The sequence below is a fragment of the Rhamphochromis sp. 'chilingali' genome, assembly GCF_963969265.1.
Source record: "Rhamphochromis sp. 'chilingali' genome assembly, chromosome: 20".
NCBI lineage: Eukaryota > Metazoa > Chordata > Actinopteri > Cichliformes > Cichlidae > Rhamphochromis > Rhamphochromis sp. 'chilingali'.
In genome coordinates this window covers 16,879,449-16,898,667 of record NC_137947.1, presented here as the reverse complement: position 1 = coordinate 16,898,667, position 19,219 = coordinate 16,879,449, and the positions used below count along the sequence as shown (strand labels likewise).

The 19,219-nt window shown below is 42.2% G+C and overlaps 1 protein-coding gene across 3 annotated transcripts in view; it reads left to right on the top strand.

Moving 5' to 3' along the window:
- Positions 1-878: 878 nt before the first annotated feature.
- The window catches only part of lzts2a (leucine zipper, putative tumor suppressor 2a), a 45,278-nt gene continuing 26,937 nt past the window's right edge, over positions 879-19,219 (top strand). Inside the window, exon 1 of one of the 3 annotated variants that reach the window (XM_080868961.1) lies at positions 879-1,132. The gene's annotated coding sequence lies outside the window, so the exon portion shown is untranslated. Of the gene's footprint in view, positions 1,193-19,219 lie in introns of all 3 variants that reach the window. The other 2 variants (XM_080868960.1, XM_080868959.1) reach the window with 2 other exon arrangements.

The window sequence follows — 19,219 nt, the reverse complement described above, 5'->3', positions numbered from 1 at the left end:
TAGCCTATCTGCTTCAGTGTACATGTTTTGGGTTGAAAGATGCTCTTCTACATACCTTGGTTATAATCACTTCGAAACAGTCTGGTCATTCTCTGACCTCTGATTTCAGCAAAGCATTTTCTTCCAGCTGTCACTCATTGAATATTTTCTCAATTCAATTATATATAAACTCTGGAGACAAATGTATGAGAAATATCCCAGAAAACCATCAGTTTCTGAAATACCCACACACTTCCCTTAAATCACCTTCTTCCCCATTCTAATGCTTGGTTTGAACTTGTCTTGATATCACCTGCATACCTACATGCACTGGTGGCTGATTAGACCACTGACATCTTAAGCAGTGCAACTAACAGAGAGCAGGGAATTTAAAATAACAATTAACTGTCCAATAAAGACAAAATGTACACAGTCTTTTGGTCTTTGCAGAATTTTACATGCACATTTGCATGTTGGAAAAACTGCTAATAAAACTTTCTGTCTCAAATCAATGGCATAATAAGACACAAACATAAAACTCTATTAAGGAATGTCTTTTAAAGTGATTTATATAATTTAGAACAATATTCAAGTTAGCAAAACAACAAGCTCAGTAGTTACTTTCAAACACTAAAATAAAAATGTGCAGTTTTCTGAACTGTTGATTTTTCTTCCGTTGAGCTTGAAAAAACTAGTTCGCACGTGGATAGTGTTTACAAGTTTTAAATGAGGTTTTTATATCAGTATATCAACCCCACTGGCGCAAAGGCACGAGCGTCAAGGAATGGCTTCATCGGATGTCGCGGCCCCCCCTCTCACAGCCCCTGCCTTCCCCGTCCCTGTCCTGAACCTTGACTGTTGTGGATCGTTTCTCGAGCCCCCGCTGAAGCACAGAGTGAGCCCGCCTCGCAGAGCGCTACATCGGGCTGTGCCGGTGACAGTACCAAACACCTTCAACCTGAGCAGCAGCCGTGGATCAGCAGCAGATCACAGCCGCCGTGGACTGCGCGGCTTTGGGAAAAGAAGCGGACTGTAACTACGGGGAACGGACAGCAGAGTCGATTTTTTTCTGGCGTGTTGGTGCTCTCTGAAAAAGTTGCATCTGCTTGGGACGCACAAGATACCCACTGCTGAAGGAAATATCCCCGCACGGGTTGGTTGTAAATAACATCTTTAAAGGCGAGCAGATCACGCAGTGTGCAACAGTGATTGAGTGAGTGTTGTGTTTTTGTGCTGTATTTTAACAGAAGGGTTAAGGACTTCTTGACTTTTATCAAGCGCCCTCAAAATGCTTTGTCCACGCATGAAAAAATAGAAATAGAAGTAGTTGTTGAAGTTTAGTTGTAATTTTATCGTAAAATACGAATTTTGCTTAAACCTGCGTGGATATTTATGTGAAAGTGTGCTTTGATTGTGCTGAGTTGCGTGGTTAGAGTATGTATGGCTTACGGTGTAGCTGCATGATCATTTGATTTATTGATAGTTTAATCTGAGTACTTGTGCAGTTAATCCACTTGAATGCAGTGATTTGCTTTACACGAGTTTCCTCAGCTTTTCTTCCTCAGGAGCTGGTGTGTGTGTGTGTGTGTGTGTGTGTGTGTGTGTGTGTGTGAGAGAGAGAGAGAGAGAGAGAGAGAGAGCGAGAGAGAGAGAGAGAGAGAGAGAGAGAGAGAGAGAGAGAAACAAGAGAACAAGCTTTACTGTTATCTTCATCCCGCTGTGTCAGTGAATAGGGGGGCTGCCCCTTGGAAATGGCACACATGCACACTTATTCCTGCAAACCGCGTTTCCTGTTATGGCCGTTTTCCTCTCTGAAAATGCGCAGCCAGTTTTGTTTGTATTATAAAGACAGAAGTGGATGGGAGAGGATGAAGTGAAAATGATGAAAAGGAAAGGTCAGACAAAGAGAGAGGGAGAGCTCTCATGGCCATTTCTTTATGCTCTCAAGGCCTACTTTAATTTATGGATTGGGTTTGAGTTGAATTGGAAACACCCGGGGTCTGATTGGACCATAAATAATCCCCACAGGAGTAGATATAAATGCCGAAGAAGCAGCATGCCTGAGATTCTCTCCATCTCTTTCTCATCTGCGGTGAACCCTCACAGATGATTGATGCGTTGGGTGTCCTGTTGTCACAGCTGTACGACTTTAGCTGAATGCAAACACGAGTACAACCACGCATGAATGAATGCATGCACGCTGCAAATGTGAATTTGTGAATGCTCGGCACGCACATACTCCATCCTCTCCTGCACAGACTAGTAGCATCACAGCACCATGATGTGCTCAAGCATCATGCTCCCTCTTTGGGAGAACCTATATCATACTGCTCTGTCACTGCAACATAACACAGCTAAAGAGAAGGGGGAGAGGGGGATTCGGTAGCAGTGGGAGGTAATAACCAACCTGTCAGGCCATTAGGATTGAAGTAGCTAAAGAGGTGGATGGGGGACAGGTAGGGGAGGATGCTTGTGATCATTTAAATCACATGTCCCCTTCACAGCAAGTGAAACCCTGAGGGGGTGAAATGTGAGGCAGCTAAGTGATAACATTACCAAAGTCATGGTTGTTTTTACAGCATCTTGTCCTCAAATTGTTTTCCTTGTCTCCTTTCCTCCTCCCGTTTTCCCTTTTTAACAAGGTTATGAAAATCCTTCTGCCTCTGCGGTCGAATAACGCGACCTCCCATCTTTTTTTATTACATTAACAATTAAGTGTGAAAAAAACTAGATCACAGCTGGAGGCGCAATCACAGCTGATGCACATCTGCCAGCACTCGAGAACGATGAAACATTAAAGACGCAACCCACTGTTCAAAATGTCGCTCCGGCGTTGGCAGCTTAATTTGCCCATTAGATAATCTCAGCCGAAAGTGACACTTACATGAACGTGCTCACACACACACACACACACACTTACATAACATGTAAAGGAGAATCCCTCGTGAAGCAGCAAACATCGTTATCCCACAACATTAAAACCACTCGCAGGTGAAGCGAAGTGTTTGGCTCCTGGCATTCATTAATCATTACCAATCTAAACGTGGTTGTTGACTCAGAATCCCTCACAAATACCTTGTTCAACAACAGTGAGCCCGAGAAACAGCCCCAGCCTTATAAACTGTGAAAAAGCCAGAATATAACTGAGCCACAAGATGCCACACCACAACCCTGAATGTACAACCTTGTACTGAATTTCCCAGAGGAACCCACCTGAGGGATTAATAAAGTTTCATCTAATCTAATCTAATCTAACACACAGGCCCTGCCAAACCTGAAGGTGCCAGACACCACAGGGGTCCCGATGGCCCCTGATCAGTCAGAAATACTGATCGATGCCTATTAAGTATTAGGTTGGTTTTATTGTTAAGGCTAATTTGGTGTATAAATACAGCACAATCTGATCCAGAAGACTATCGCTCTGCAGTGGTGATGATGATAATGATGGTGATGTTATTAAAAAGTGTGCAAACAGTGTGTCAGCACTGTTATCTATTTAGATGTAATGCAGACTGCAAACGCCTCGTGCAGCTCAAACTATCTCACGCTGCTCTTATTTAACAAACACTGCAAGTACATTTGAAAGAAAACAGGAAGTGTCTTTCTTTCTAACTTTCTAACATGTAAACTTCTCTGTGTGGAAGCACCACAGGAGCCTTGAATTCCTCAGACAGAGTCAAACGCACTCAGAGGAGCACAACAGATACCTTTTCTCCATCTGATATTTTGTCTTTTCCTGTGCCTCCATTTCATGTCTTCAATTGCATGTCAGAGAGAAGCTCTGTTTGATTTTTATGGAGTAGTTCAGTGTTTAATATGCTTCTTTTTTTTTTTTTGAGCATGTTGGTTCCAAGATTCAGTTTCCCCTCAGCTGTGATTTTTCTAGCAGTGCGTCACTAAGATTTCCGTCACAGTTCCTCGCTGTCAGCCTATTAGAACAGGACATGAGCAGGAGCACAACAGGGGAGAGACAAGCTGTCAGTCAGACACACGCACACACACACACACACACATGTGCGCACAAAGACTGCCCTTGTGTGTGAGACTGTAATTAGTAGCTACCTGGGTTTGCAGTGACCTTTCTTTTCCTTTTTTAAAAATCCCCATTCAGGACCATAAATGTTGCAGCACCGCTAATGACTTTACTTTACAGCATCTTCATGGAGTTTTCATTTTTAAAGTCACTTGAGGTGTTATACTGTTGATCAGGTTAGTTATTTAGACAGACTCATTATGGATCTACATATGAATCGCTCAGCATAGGCCAGCAGACTCCTGAAGTATATTTAAATGAAACATTTATACGTGAAAGGTTTTAAAAAGCCTTTCCCCAGCTTGCAGTCCTGTGTCTTTTAGAAGAGAATGCTGGATGAGATCATTCCTCCTCTGTTTGCTATTGTAATTTCCAGTGATCGATCATCAGATAACTTTCAGAGTTTAGCATTTAAAAATAATGTATGTACTAGTAATGTCCATACTGTTAAAGGCTGATTATAGACACTTCTAAGCTTCCTGCAGACGTATCATTGCTTTACACATTTCAGACACTAAGAAAGAAATGAAAGAAAGTCACATTCATTTTAACTTTGACATTCAGTATTTAACTTGCAGAATAAAATCAACATCACAAGTCATCATTTGAGGTAGTTCTGGTTCACATAATGATGACTACATTTTTCTGCTGCTACTGAAGTGAAGTTGTTGTAAGAAGCTTGACTACAGCAAATCTATATCATTTCCTTGTTAAATATTAAAGGAAATCAGGCTTTTCACAGTTAAGTTTAATTTTATTTCATGAAATCTTGAGTTGCTGATGGCTTTAGTAAAATAAAAGGATTCTTGCAGTAGCAGTGCACTGTGAAATGTTGTAATGGGCAAGCAGAATTCTTATCAACAAGTGGCACTGGATCAGAAATCGCGTGCTGAGTGTTTCCTGTAAACACTGTTGTGAGAAGGGCCTCGTCATTTTTTTCCGAATCCTTTCTGTTGCATACTTTCAAAGCTTTTTTTGAACCCATTAGAAAAATGAAAGCTGGGCCTTTTGACTTTCTGACCCTGTAATGCTGACAAGAAATCCAGGTGGTATTTTAGGTTTATGAAGCTCTTTACTAAATGAATCAAATCTTTGAATCTCGCACTGCTGCATCTCGTCAGAGGAAAGCAAAAGAAGGAAGGAAATGGGTACACAGGAGGCGCAGTTGGTCTGCATAATAAAGTCAGATTTGATTCTTCTGACTGTGACACTCGAAATAACCCACATTTATCAAGTCATGTATACGTGCAGCAGGCTTATCCATCAAGCTGCAGGAGATCAGGTCAGATCTGCAGAGAGAGGCAAGGGTAGATGGGGGTAAATGGTACTCCAGAGATTTAGTATTATATTTCTTTTTGTTAAAGAATACAAATCAAATGTCTCTAAAGCTTCCTTCCTCCTTGCCTCTTTGCAACTCTTTTTTCTTGTAGATACCAAAGTCTAAAACTAGTTCAAGATAACCTTGATGACATTACCCAGATTAGTTTTTGGAGGTTGGAGAGCTCACTTCACAAACACAGAAGACAACTGTTTTCTCAGCTGAAGTGGATGAGTAAAGCGACCTTTGGCTCCATTAGGTTTGAAGGTATGGCTACAGTATTCCCTCGATTATCGTGGGGGTTAAGTTCCACACAATAGGTGTAAAACCCACGCTCTTATAAACCCTTTTTACACTCGTAAACACACTTTTGAGACACATCCTTACGTATTCAGCAAGTCCACCAGGTAGTTTTGCATATTAAGCGCCTTAATTGTGCGAATAACACCATGAGCCATTGGCTGGATCAGCGATGGGGTGTAGTTATTAATTTTTTAGGCAGAAAATATTTATTTTACTGCAAAAATAATTGAGATCTAAAAAATTAAAATAGGTAGCAGAAACCCGCGATTTAATTAAATTCCCACAATATAAATTTACAGGTAAATTTGGGATGTCAGCGAAAGGTGAAGTGCAATATGGTGCAGGAGTTCTGTATGTGAAGCTGTAAAAGCTCACAGGGACACATGTGGCCATACAGACTACTGGACCACTACTGCTCTCTCATTGTCAAACAGCCCATAGCCTCAGCTTGCCATTACCTCCTTTGAGTTTTTTTTTTTTTACAAAAGAAAAGCATATATTAGATGGCCCATGAACATGCATGCAGCAGGTCAATTATCATACTCTTACAGAACCTTTCCAGCGCCAAAGGATACTCATAATGTGTTCTTTTCCCCCCCTTTTTTTCTTTGCGTAAGTAGATTGCAGTTCAATTAAATTGCCATTGCAATCTGATAACTGAGATGGCAGGCGGAGATGGGCTCTGAAAGCCCTCGCAGTCTGTAAGAAGAGCCGGAATCAATGCAGGGTGGAGTAAGTCATGGTATAATGGACATTAGTGAGCAGAGCTCTGGCACAGATCACATTAGAACCAGCAGTGCTGAAGTCTGCCAAGTGCTCCAAACATCCATTAGTAGGCCAATCAAACTGTGTTTGCTCAACACTTATGCATTTGTTCACAGCACCCCAAAGATCCCGTAGAGAAGCTTCTCAGAGTGATTTTTGTCTGGAGCAACAAAAATCTGTTATTACGTGCTCAACCTTCGCAGTGCACAAATCCGTTGGCCGTCCCGTTAGGAAAGTGTCGTCATTGCACATGGAAATGGTTTTCATCTATCTGGGAACAGCAAGGCCTTTCTCCAGCTCTTTCTCTCTTTTTCTGAAGAGAAGGTAAAGTGGCATCATATGTCACTAAGCATCACTTCACTGCTGTCGGGAGGGTGATGTATGAGGACCGAAATGGCCAGTGCTGAAACAGCAGACCACACACACGCACGCAGACACACACACAAACGCAAGATTGATGGATGACACGAGTATTAGGTCCAGAATTGAGGCTCGTTGCCTGGTGGCTGATAAAAGATTTTAAGAGGTGACGACCTGCAGCTGCAACAATTAGTTCTTAATGGTAGCAGTCTTTGTTTTTATGAGAAAACTCATTCAGGAGACTCTTTTTCCTTTTAGCTAGGCAAGAAATTGCCTGTTGGTTGCATAGTTCCTAACGTGACTAACAGAGGCCTGCTTCCACTTAAGTGTGAAAGTCATTGATTAAGCTGTTGGTTGATTTGTCTTTATTGGAAACCTGATTTGTGCCAGCAAGGGAAACAAAGCATGAGTTATTGATCCAGTATAAAAGCTCATCAGCGCCTGCCGGTGTGGAGTTTTAGATAGGAAAACACTGCATATTTGTTCTTAGCCCTGCCAAACCTCAGTCGAATTGAATCAGTGAGTTTTCCAGCTTACAACTTACAGTGCGACACCCCTGAGCTAATAACATAAGCAAAGATCTCCTGACACCCAGTTGTTTGGACATGTGCTGGATTTATAGATTAGATTTCCTCCACCCTCTTGGTCAGCGTTCTTCCCCATTGTGCGCTCGACGGAGTGAAGCCAGCCCAGAGGATGCATCTGCCAGATGACCCCTCTGCAGAATGCGTACCATGCAGCGCCCCACCCTCCTCCCCCTTTCCTGCATCAGCTGACTAGCTTGGGTAAACTGTGTTTGGCTTGTCTGTGGAAGCGGAGAGGGGAAGGAGGCTGGGGGCTGGGAATTATTAACCATGAGAAAAGTGTTTACATCGTGACTCTAGAGTATCGCTGCATACTGTATCTCTCTGGCGTAACCTTGGGATCAATCCCTCCTTTTTAATTGGTGACAGATGTCGCCTCTCTCATCATCTGTGCCTCAATCGCTTTCGTTCTCATACACACATGTAAGGCCCCGATGTTCCCAGAATTCTTCCGGGAACCTCTGGGATCCCATCCCAAATCTTGATAACATAACTCCCACTGCCCTCTCGTCCGAGCCAACACTTCATCCCTCAGTTTATGAAGCTGTCCTGTCACAAGTGGATTGCCAGGACTCAGCTGGCCTGGAAGCTGTCCTGCGCTTATGAAACATTTGGCATATTTTTAAACTTACTTGCAGTTTATGGAGTGATGCTGTTACTTGGTTTCTGCTTATTTTCAGTGAGTCTTGGGCTCAGACTGACAGAGCTGAATCCTGGAGGTGCTGTCTGCTTCTTTGTCATGGTGTCTTTGTCTGCTTGGCATTATCCTGCAGAGGATTGTGTCCATCTGGTGGATGAGATTTCTTGGAAATGAAAGGCACGGATAGGATAAAACGAAGAAAGACAGGGCTTGTCTTGTGGCTGATCGGTGGAAAAGTAAAACCAAGTCCCTCAGCATGTGAGTGTGTGCCCAGCTAAAATTTAGAGGAACTGTATTAAACAATGAGTTCAGTCTTTCTTTGCTTATTTCACATGCACACATCCTCAAGCGTCCCCCAGCTTCACTCTGTGATTTGACCTTCAAAAGATGTATTGTCCAAATAAACCTTTGATATTCATATTATTATTATTATTTTTATTATTATTAACAGGCTTGATCAGCGTGAAGCTCGCTGCGTTTGAGGCCTTGCTGCCCCCACCTCCTCCTCCTCCTTCCAAAGCCCAGACTGATGGCAGACAGAAGTAGGTCAAAGTTCAGTGGAGCGTCCTGTCTGGGGAGGAGGATTGGAGAGCTGGAGGGGGAGTTAAAGGGCATTGTTGGTGCCAAGGACCTCCTTCCTACATGGTGGGGGCTTCTGTTTTTTCATATTAAAACTTTTAAAAAGTTTAACAAAGTTCAAAAACTGCTTAAAATAACAGCCTTGGTACTCATAAAGGAGTTAATTACCTGGTACTAATACTGAACGTTAAGAAACAGCTTATAAATACTCTACTGATCACAGACTGTATAAAAATAAATATAGATTTCTTCATCACCACATCTGTATATACACAGTCTGTGCTACAGATCAGTAATGATCCAGCTGATTGCATTAAAATGGGGTTTAGCCGGTGGTGATTTCATGCAGCACTCTCATGTGCATGTATGAAATTCTGCTGTTGTAAAGGAAAAAAAAGAAACTCATTTTAGGAGGTAATAGAATTTAATTTATAAAAAGTTGACTACGTATGAATGAATGAAAATGACTTAAAATTTAATATATGTTCTTACATTTGTTTTTGGGGAACCTGTAGTAATGGATTTGCTCACCTTGCTGTGGGGATGAAGAAAAGTACCCCATTATGTGTGGCTGTGACAGTGTTGGGTGGAGTTACAGGTCTAACGGACTCTGCTCATAAGTAATGGTGGGTGCAGGGTCTCTGTGTCACAGGTACACTGTAACCACAAACTCCCCTGAAACCCTGCACCATAACCTATGCAATAACCTGACGTGCACCCCCCTAAAAATGTAACCATACACTGGTTTATCTTCTGTCATCTACTGCCTTATTTTCTGTTTCAAGGTGTTTAGAAGAGAATTGATCACCTCGAGTGGAGAAAATTCCCAGCAAACGACTCTTTTAGTGGAAAATTGCAGAACACCTTACACGAGCGTAAATGTTCACAACGGTTGCCATTTCAGTGATAAAATGTGCTAAGCAGTGTGATAATTAGCCTTAAAATGTGCTCAACACTGAACTATTAAACCAGAGACATTTAACTCATGAAAAGTTACACGTCCTTTGTTCATTAAGCCTGGTTGTTTGATATAGCCCGCTTGTGTAAACTAGAACTACAACTAAGACTCTTTAGCTATGCTAGTGGCCATTTGCAACTATGCTATGTGTTAACGTGTCCATATGAACACAGTCTGTATATAAAAGATAGACGTAGCCACCAGGTCTGGAGCACAGGTTCAAAAGATGTTAGGTTATAAATTCCTATGACTTTCAGGTCTTTCTCTATACAGCATGGTGTTCATTTTGCAAACGGTAGTCCCATTCTAAGTAAAATGAATGATGCAGGCAGTTTTAGGGTGTGGCTGTCTTGTGATTAATAAATTGTTTGGTGTCTCTTGTGCTTGGTTGCACTAAGAGGCTCTAAGCAGGAGAGAAATTCAGGTTTTTTTGGTTAGACATTTTTATTTTAAGCCTTTTTTACTTTAGCCAAAATTAACGTATCCCTGAAGTGCACGATCGACTCGACCCTCTTGCCTAAATTTGAGGACCTCGGGTTTCAAAATGCCCAGATCTCGATTACCAAAATGTGAAACTTAAGCTTCAAAGCAGCAGATCGTAAATCAGTCGGCGGGATTAGGTTTCTGTGTCTGACACAGTCTGAAGCAACATGCTGTTGTGCTACAGAGTCATGTGGTGTAATATTGATATGTGTCTCGGCATTAATAACATGTTTAAAATGGTCATGTTGACCCTTGTGAAGCATGCCTTTGCAGATTAGGATGTCTGGATTGAGGCAGGGTCAGACTGCTGGGTTTAAATTGAGAAGGGAAAGCTGCGGAGGACAGCACTTCAAAGGATTGTATCATAATCTTTGACATGTTATCATTGGCGCTCCAAAAACATCAGGGGATCTGATGGGTTTTTTTTTTTTTATTCTATTCTTGCTGTCCCGCATTGGCTTGTGTTATGCAAGAAGGCTTTCAAAAATCTGATGTTATCTTTGATATCGGGGGGAAAATAAAAGAGGAGGAACGGATGCCATTTTTCTTTTCTGGGAGCATTTTCCCAATTAAAACTTCAAATATCTTGTATAACTGCTGTTGAGCTATTATACAAGATATTTATACAAGATGCTTATACAATTATACAAGCTTTCAACATAGCAGGATTTGCTGGTGTGCGGAGTTCAAAATGAAGCCCTAGACTGCTGTCAAAGATCAAACAGACAGATTAAGGTGGAGACGGAGCGGTTTGGAAGGCTAGTGGCGGCAGATGCAGGGATGAACGGATGAAATGAGGCCAGTGTCATCCCGTCTCATTTATTATGCAGGGCTGGGAGGGGATTAGCTTCACTTACATAACTCCATCTCTCCCACCCACCCCCCACCCCCCTAACTAGCATATCTCCCCCTTTTCCCCACCCTCCCCAAACTCTCTCCCTCTCTTCTGAGACCATTCGATTGGTGTTGGCCTCTTTGTTATTCCAGTATTTTGTTTCTCTGTTCTTTTTTTTTTCTTCTTCAAGAGAAAAATGCATAAAGACAGGAGGCAGCTGGAGACTGAAAATGGAGGGACAACAGGGAGAGATGTTGGAGAGACATAGCGAGAGAGACAACCATCAGGAATAGAAGGAAATGGAAGACACAATCTTTATTACCAGCGACGGTTATAAAGATCTGCAGATAAAGCAAAAGGAAAAGAGGAAACAGGAAGAAAAAGGGGGAATAGGGGAGCTTTGGGGGTGGATGAGAGAGTCTATTTATAGTTTATCCCTGCTGTTGGGTTAAACCGCATGGTCCAGTGCAGCACAGCTCAGTGTCCATGTCAGCCCTCATGTCAGTCTCCATTAGCTCCACGCACAAACACGCACTATATATATAAGTTATGTATATACCCCGAGGATGTAAACACAGGCTGTCACGAGAACATGGGTACGCTGACCTGCCACTGAAGTAAAGGAAAATTACACACCAGCAGATCTGAGTGTGTGTGTGTGTGAAGCACTGACGTGCTGGAGATATTCGTTAACCGGTGTGTGACAGAAAATAGGCAAAAACTGCACACTATTCAGCTCAGCTCTTCGACAAAGGCTGCACTTCTGAGAGGATTCAAAACACACACACAGACTTTTTTTGTGTTCCTCTGACATTTCCTCCTGCCTTCACTTCTTAATCTTGGGAATAAGTTAATCACACCATCTCTTCAAGCTCCTTTTTGTTCCCAGATCACATTTGCATATGTGTTCACTTCCTCCCTCTCACGCTCTCCTTCGTACGTACAGCTATAGGTGCACGTGCAGGTAAATGCATGTGTTTCAGAGCGAGAAGCATGTTCACTTGACCCAGTCTAACTGTGGTCTGAGTCTGATGTCATTGCTGCTGCAGGCACACACACACACACACACACACACACACACACACACACACACACACACACACACACACACACACACACACACACACACACACACACACAAAAATGCACATTCATTTAAATTGATTGAATGCAGGAGTGCAGTATATATCTGAAATACTGCAGCTCTGTTGCAAATATATAAATATATTTATTACATTTGGTCAGTAATATATATTTTGAGCACCTGCCATGTTGCATAGGAAGTCAGTTATTACTGGTGAGCTGAATGCTGTGAGAACAGGCCAGCTACTGTACACGTTTATGGATGATTCATGCAACAGTCTTGGGGTTGCACAGGACCTTGTTTGTTTCTTTTGTTCCTTCCCCCCGGCTAACCCCGCTCCAATAACACACTTACTGTGACAGAGGGTACACATTCACGAACGCACATAAAACCAGCATTCACTACGTGCACATGTGCAGGCGTCTGCAGGAAGAGTGATCAGGTGCTTTCACTCCTGCAAAGTACGCTAGCACGTACTGGAAGAAGTTTTCAAGAGAATAATCTCTTGATTTGAGAAAAATGACAACTTTTATTGTTTCTTAATAATGCATTTTCATTGTGCAGTCAATAAAAGACGCTTAAACATGATAGATAACCAGTGTGAAGCAGCAGCCCCCATACTGAATCTGTGTGAAAATTGTGTTTGAAATAATGTAAGAAAAGCTAAAGATAGGGAGGATGGAAATAATAAGAGAGGAGAAAAAGTGTGTGAATGAAGAGAGATGATCCATATCCTCCAGACAGACAAATTGTTACAACAACAGTGGTGGGGCTGATAGAGCTGGAAACAGACAAAGCAAGACAAAGCCTTTAGCTCCGGCTGTGATTTAAGCAGTGAAAAGGAAAAGGAAAATTCTTCCTGCAGTCATTGTTTCTCATTTGTTAATCTTCCTCTGTGTGGTCACCTTTTGCTCATCCTGCCCATGTTGCATTGTTTCTGCATAGAAGACCCTCATTAGTCATCAGCTGTCGTCAAACATGCAAACTCATCATTTGTTCTGCCAAGATTTTCATAAGAGGTTGACTGTGTGCAGCTGTGGCCACACATCAGCTGCTGCTCTTGAGCTCGGTTACAGAGATAAACTTTACCCACCGCTGCTGCTGCTGCTGCGGCCATCCCCTCCAATCTCTTGTCATCTCATCTAATCTGGCCACAGAGGAGGATGACTTATGATCCTTAGAAACATTATAGGAGTGGAGATAGGGGTCAAAGAGTTGGAGTGCATCAATTAGACCTTTCACTTTACGGTGGAGAGTACTGATGAGGTCACTCCCCTCTGACATAACTAAATACTTTCATTCAAATATTGTAAATTTGTTTTTTGTTTCTTTTTTCTACTCACAGATTTTATATTTTTGGTTACACAAAAAAGAGGAGTGCATGGTTATCGTGGTAACCAAACTGGATGTCTTGTCATACACTTACTGGCCACTTTATTAGGTACACGATAGAAACATTCCTCAGTGATTTCAGTTCATACAGACATGATAGCGTCACACAGCTGCTGCGGATTTGTCATGTGCACATCCGGACTATCAATCCCCTGTTCCAACACATCCCAAAGGTGCTCTACTGCTTTGAGATCTGGTGATAGTGGAGGCCATTTGAGCAGCCATCAGAAGATGGACATGTGGTGGTCATAAAGGGTTGAACATGATCAGCAATCATATTCATGTAGGCTGTGGTGTTTAACTAATGTTCATCTGGTTCTGAGGGGGCCAAGATGTTCCAAGAAAAGATCCCCTACACCAGGGGTGGCAAACTCCAGGCCTCGAGAGCCGGTGTCCTGCAGGTTTTAGATGTGTCCTTGATCCATCACAGCTGATTTAAATTGCTAAATTACCTCCCCAACATTTCTTGAAGTTCTCCAGAAGCCCGGTAATTAACTAATCATTTGATTCAGGTGTGTTGACCCAGGGTGTTATCTAAAACCTGCAGGACATTGGCTCTCGAGGCCTGGAGTTTGCCACCCCTGCCCTACACCATTGCACCACTACCACCCTACCCATTCATACAAAGCAGGATGGATCCATGCTTTCAGGCTGTTTACATTAAGTTTAGACTCTAAGATGTGAATTTCACAGCAGAAATCAAAACCCATCAGTGAACTAGAAAAGACCCAAAATATCTGAATAAGTAGCCAAATAAAGTAAAATAACTGAATTAATTCCAGCCAGAAAAACAAATTCCCCTTTGGGTTGCATTAGGAAGGAAATCCTGCATAAGTCTCCCAAGTGGAGCTACCAACTGTGGCAACTCCTTGTGACAAGTCTCAATAATGTGGCCGTATGTACTTTTTTAAAGCAGTGTACATAGTGTACTGAATATAGAAAAGGAATCAATCTGAATGAAGGTTAAAATAATCATTTAAATAGCTAGTGCAATAGTTTTGCACAGCAGATATTAAAATAACTTTATACTATATTATCTGTTCCTTCTGTTATTTGTTGCTACGAACAAGTTTCACTCAGGACTGAACAGCCATCATTGCAGCTGCCAGATTTCACATCATTGCAGGCTGCCCTCTAGTGAACAATGCTGGATCTGCAGTGATCCTGATCTGAGCTCCTTGGACTCACACGTGAAGTGCAAACTAACAGGACTGAAGCTCGAGAGCATCACGGGCACACACAGTCCCTGCTGGGTTTTTTTTTTCTTAACCTGTAAGATGAATGGGCCTCATTAATCATGGCCATTTGTCTTTAGTTGTAAGTCTAGAGGTCAGTGATTAAACCTTGTTCTTTGTATCGTAGCCAGCTCTCTGTCTCCTTCTCTCTCTCTCTCTCTTTTCTTCCTCACTCAGAGGATCAGAGGGAGAGCTGCATTTCGTCGCTGCTCCGCTCTGCTTTTCATGGCTCTGATGTTGTCTGCCACCAAATCCCAGCTGAATAAAAGTCAGAAATTGAAGCAGCAAATCATGTTTTATGTATGTGTGCTTACACAATGAAAGCAAGATGGAAAGTGGGCCAAGCATCACACAGGGCATATTATGGCAACAAAGCAGCTTTCCACTTTCTTGGGAAAACGGCAGCCGCAACAGCCAGAGTGCCAGACACCGAGTACAATATGGCTAATGACAGAGAAAATAGAAAGAAAGATACATAGAAACTGCATTACCCGACTGCTCTTTTCCTGGGAAGTGCTTTACGATTCTCATTGATTCTATTCTATTCTTACTCAATACGAGCATCCGAGGATGAGCAATGTGACAATGGATGCTACGAGACGCTCGACACCTGTCCCGATTTTTCACATTATGCAGAAGTAGTTTAACTTACATGTTTTCAGGTGTTTCGGGACACTTAAGTAGCAGCAGTTGTTCACTTTCATGATCAGCCAGTATTTATTTTCCTGGATATTGATGAATTAAAAATTACAGAAAATGGTGCAAAGATGAAATTTTAAAAATGTTTTTATAATAGAAATGATGATGATTTTTTTTTTTTTTTTTTAAACTCAGATTCACAACAGTCCAAACCAAGATGAAATAGTTTACAAAGACAGTGGGAGTATTATTTGGAAAGAGTTGCTGTGGTGTATCTTGATTAAAACCCTTCTGTGTGCGTGGTTGATATGAGCAGTGGCTCAAACTGATAAAATTCACTTTGTGTTATTGAACTGATGTGTAATCTGCTTGTTTAAACAAAATAGCTGGTTGCTTTTCCCCTATTCCATTAATATATGTGCGTGATATTTGTGAGTTTTGGGCATAGAAGTTGGATGCTGACATGATGAATATCACCCACTGGTTTCTTGACTCCCATTTTAAAGCCGGGAGTTCAGTATTTTTGACATCACCGTCAAGGTATTTTGAAACGTCAGTGAGGTAACTGTGAAACTGAGAACACTGAGTGCTAATAGATTAGCAAACTGTTCATCACAAGCTAATTCTAGCCTAAATTGTACCCTCATTTACTGTGTATTTTGCTCTAAATGGGAGGATAATTAACATAATTGTTATTATTATGCTGTAAAAAATAAATAGATACATATAATGGGGAGCATGGTGGTGTAGCGATTAGCACTTTTCACATCAACAAGGTCTTAGGTATGAAGTAATCAGTCTGCTGAGGACTTTCTGTATGGGCAAACTGAACATGCATGTTCTCCTGCACAGTGTAAAGACATGTTTGTTAGGTTACTCAGTGATTGTAAATTAGTGTGAATGTGAGTTATATCTGTTAGGTCTATAATAGATAGGTGATCTGTACAGTCTGTACCCTGCCTCTCACCTGATAGCTTGCATAGGCTCCAACCCACCCTGCAACCTAGAGTTGGATAAGCAGAAGAAACAGGATAAAAATAGCAACTGAAACTCACCAGGAAAGTATTTACTGCGCTATCAAGTCAGGTGAGAAGTTGGGTTATTTTCTCCTAGGCTGTGTTCACACCAGAATGAATAAGAATCTGGTCTTTGTCTGAGGTTATGCTTTCACACAAGCAGAACACAGTTGGTCACGCTGATGCTTGGTTTAGGTGAGGATGGTTTCTGAGTAGACTGTGCAGGAGGCGGGTGAGCCACTGAGTAGCTGTGAATTCAACCGGTTATTACCTGAGATATGCAAATCAGCATGTTTGGAAAAAGGTATAAAGCACCTACAGTGGGGCAAAAAAAGTATATAGTCAGCCACCGATTGTGCAAGTTCCCCCACTTAAAATGATGACAGAGGTCAGTAATTTGCACCAGAGGTACACTTCAACTGTGAGAGACAGAATGTGAAAAAAAAAGTGGAGGCTAGGCCACTCCAGGACTTTCAAATGCTTCTTACGGAGCCACTCCTTTGTTGCCCGGGCGGTGTGTTTTGGATCATTGTCATGTTGGAAGACCCAGCCTCGTTTCATCTTCAAAGTTCTCACTGATGGAGGGAGGTTTTGGCTCAAAATCTCACGATACATGGCCCCATTCATTCTGTCCTTAACACGGATCAGTTGTCCTGTCCCCTTGGCAGAGAAACAGCCCCATAGCATGATGTTTCCACCCCCATGCTTCACAGTAGGTATGGTGTTCTTGGGATGCAACTCAGTATTCTTCTTCCTCCAAACACGACGAGTTGAGTTTATACCAAAAAGTTCTACTTTGGTTTCATCTGACCACATGACATTCTCCCAATCCTCTGCTGTATCATCCATGTGCTCTCTGGCAAACTTCAGACGGGCCTGGACATGCACTGGCTTCAGCAGCGGAACACGTCTGGCACTGCGGGATTTGATTCCCTGCCGTTGTAGTGTGTTACTGATGGTGACCTTTGTTACTTTGGTCCCAGCTCTCTGCAGGTCATTCACCAGGTCCCCCCGTGTGGTTCTGGGATCTTTGCTCACCGTTCTCATGATCATTTTGACCCCACGGGATGAGATCTTGCGTGGAGCCCCAGATCGAGGGAGATTATCAGTGGTCTTGTATGTCTTCCATTTTCTGATGATTGCTCCCACAGTTGATTTTTTCACACCAAGCTGCTTGCCTATTGTAGATTCACTCTTCCCAGTCTGGTGCAGGTCTACAATACTTTTCCTGGTGTCCTTCGAAAGCTCTTTGGTCTTGGCCATGGCGGAGTTTGGAGTCTGACTGTTTGAGGCTGTGGACAGGTGTCTTTTATACAGATGATGAGTTCAAACAGGTGCCATTCATACAGGTAACGAGTGGGGGACAGAAAAGCTTCTTACAGAAGACGTTACAGGTCTGTGAGAGCCAGAGATTTTCCTTGTTTGAGGTGACCAAATACTTATTTTCCACCCTAATTTACGAATAAATTCTTTACAAATCCTACCATGTGGATTCATGGATTTTTTTTTCACATTCTGTCTCTCACAGTTGAAGTGTACCTCTGGTGCAAATTACTGACCTCTGTCATCATTTTAAGTGGGGGAACTTGCACAATCGGTGGCTGACTAAATACTTTTTTGCCCCACTGTATAATGCTGCTTTCCATTTACCTCAGAAGTCGGATGACTGAGGTGGAAGTGATGTCACTCCTGAGTTGTGTGTGTTTCAGTAGTGAAGTCAGAAAAACAAGGAATAACAGCATTTGTTTTGCTCTTTAGCAAGATAGAGTCAGTCATGCATCATTATCATATTAGTGCAAAGCGTATTGTTTGTTTGTTTGTTTATTTTTTTAGCACTTAAAACCACCATTGCCACACGTTCGTGGATAGACCCTGACTTACTTAGCTGGTTACATGTCTTATGGTTTTACTGCTTTTTACATGCCCTGAAGCAATCTTGGATTGTCTTAGGGTTGGTGGGGCTGCTCTGACTGTCTGATTTTGGAAGTCTGGCTTGGGGGGGCGTTCCAGTTAAAAATTCTGTCCTCCAGTGAAATGCACCATAAGTTCCTTCTTTTTTTCCATCTTTTTAAAATTTTCAGATTTCCCATTTAACGCGGGAATCTGATAACGGTCAACTTTTCATGATTACCTGACTTTTTTTTTTTACATTAACCAATCAAGAGAATAATTGCTGATATTGTATTATACAGTGATGTGTACAGTGACAAATTTCTCCCATTAATACACTTAGATACATCCAGTACGTGTATTAATGGACTGAACTGAACACTTCTCTGTCTCTCTTGCTTCATTGTGCAAGAGTCACCTTGGCACAAATTTAGCCACGCCTTCTGGGTGACGGCAGCGACTTTCGCCTTCACCCTCCTTCGCTCCTCCCTCAACAGCACACCATACTGCATCTCTCCAGTAACCGAAAACTACTACTAACATAAGGATTGCTTTGATTTACAAAGTGAACCTAAGGCAGCCAAGCGCACACACAAGCTGCATGACCTTAGCGCTACCCTCAGCTGAAGTTAATACTGCAGCACCGTGCAGGAGCCTCAGTCACAGTGTCATTGTCCTGACATACAGTGTCATCCCTGCAGTGAGGACATATGCTGCTATTGCGATGTAATCTATCTAGCAGTGATCTAAAGGATGAATAATCTCTATCTAATCTGCACCCATGGGTTTACATCAGCCCATCATACTGGGTGAGATCTCATCGCCTGATTAGACAGAGAGCATCGAAGCGAGATTTTATGCCTGTGCGTGTATGTGTGTGTTGAAGCCTTTAAACCACTGCGGAGATCATTATAGCATCACAGGTCATGTTTTATTGCCTTGCAGTGGGTTTTATGACAATTAAAAGACAGGCAGACCAGGGTTAGATCTATAAATCTGTGTGTATATTGATGTATTTGCACATTAGTGTTTCTAAAAAAATAAAATATTCTTGTATTTGGCTGTGAGCTGGCCTTATGGGACACTACTCTTCATTTATCTGTGAAGCTTAAAGAGGGTGAATAAA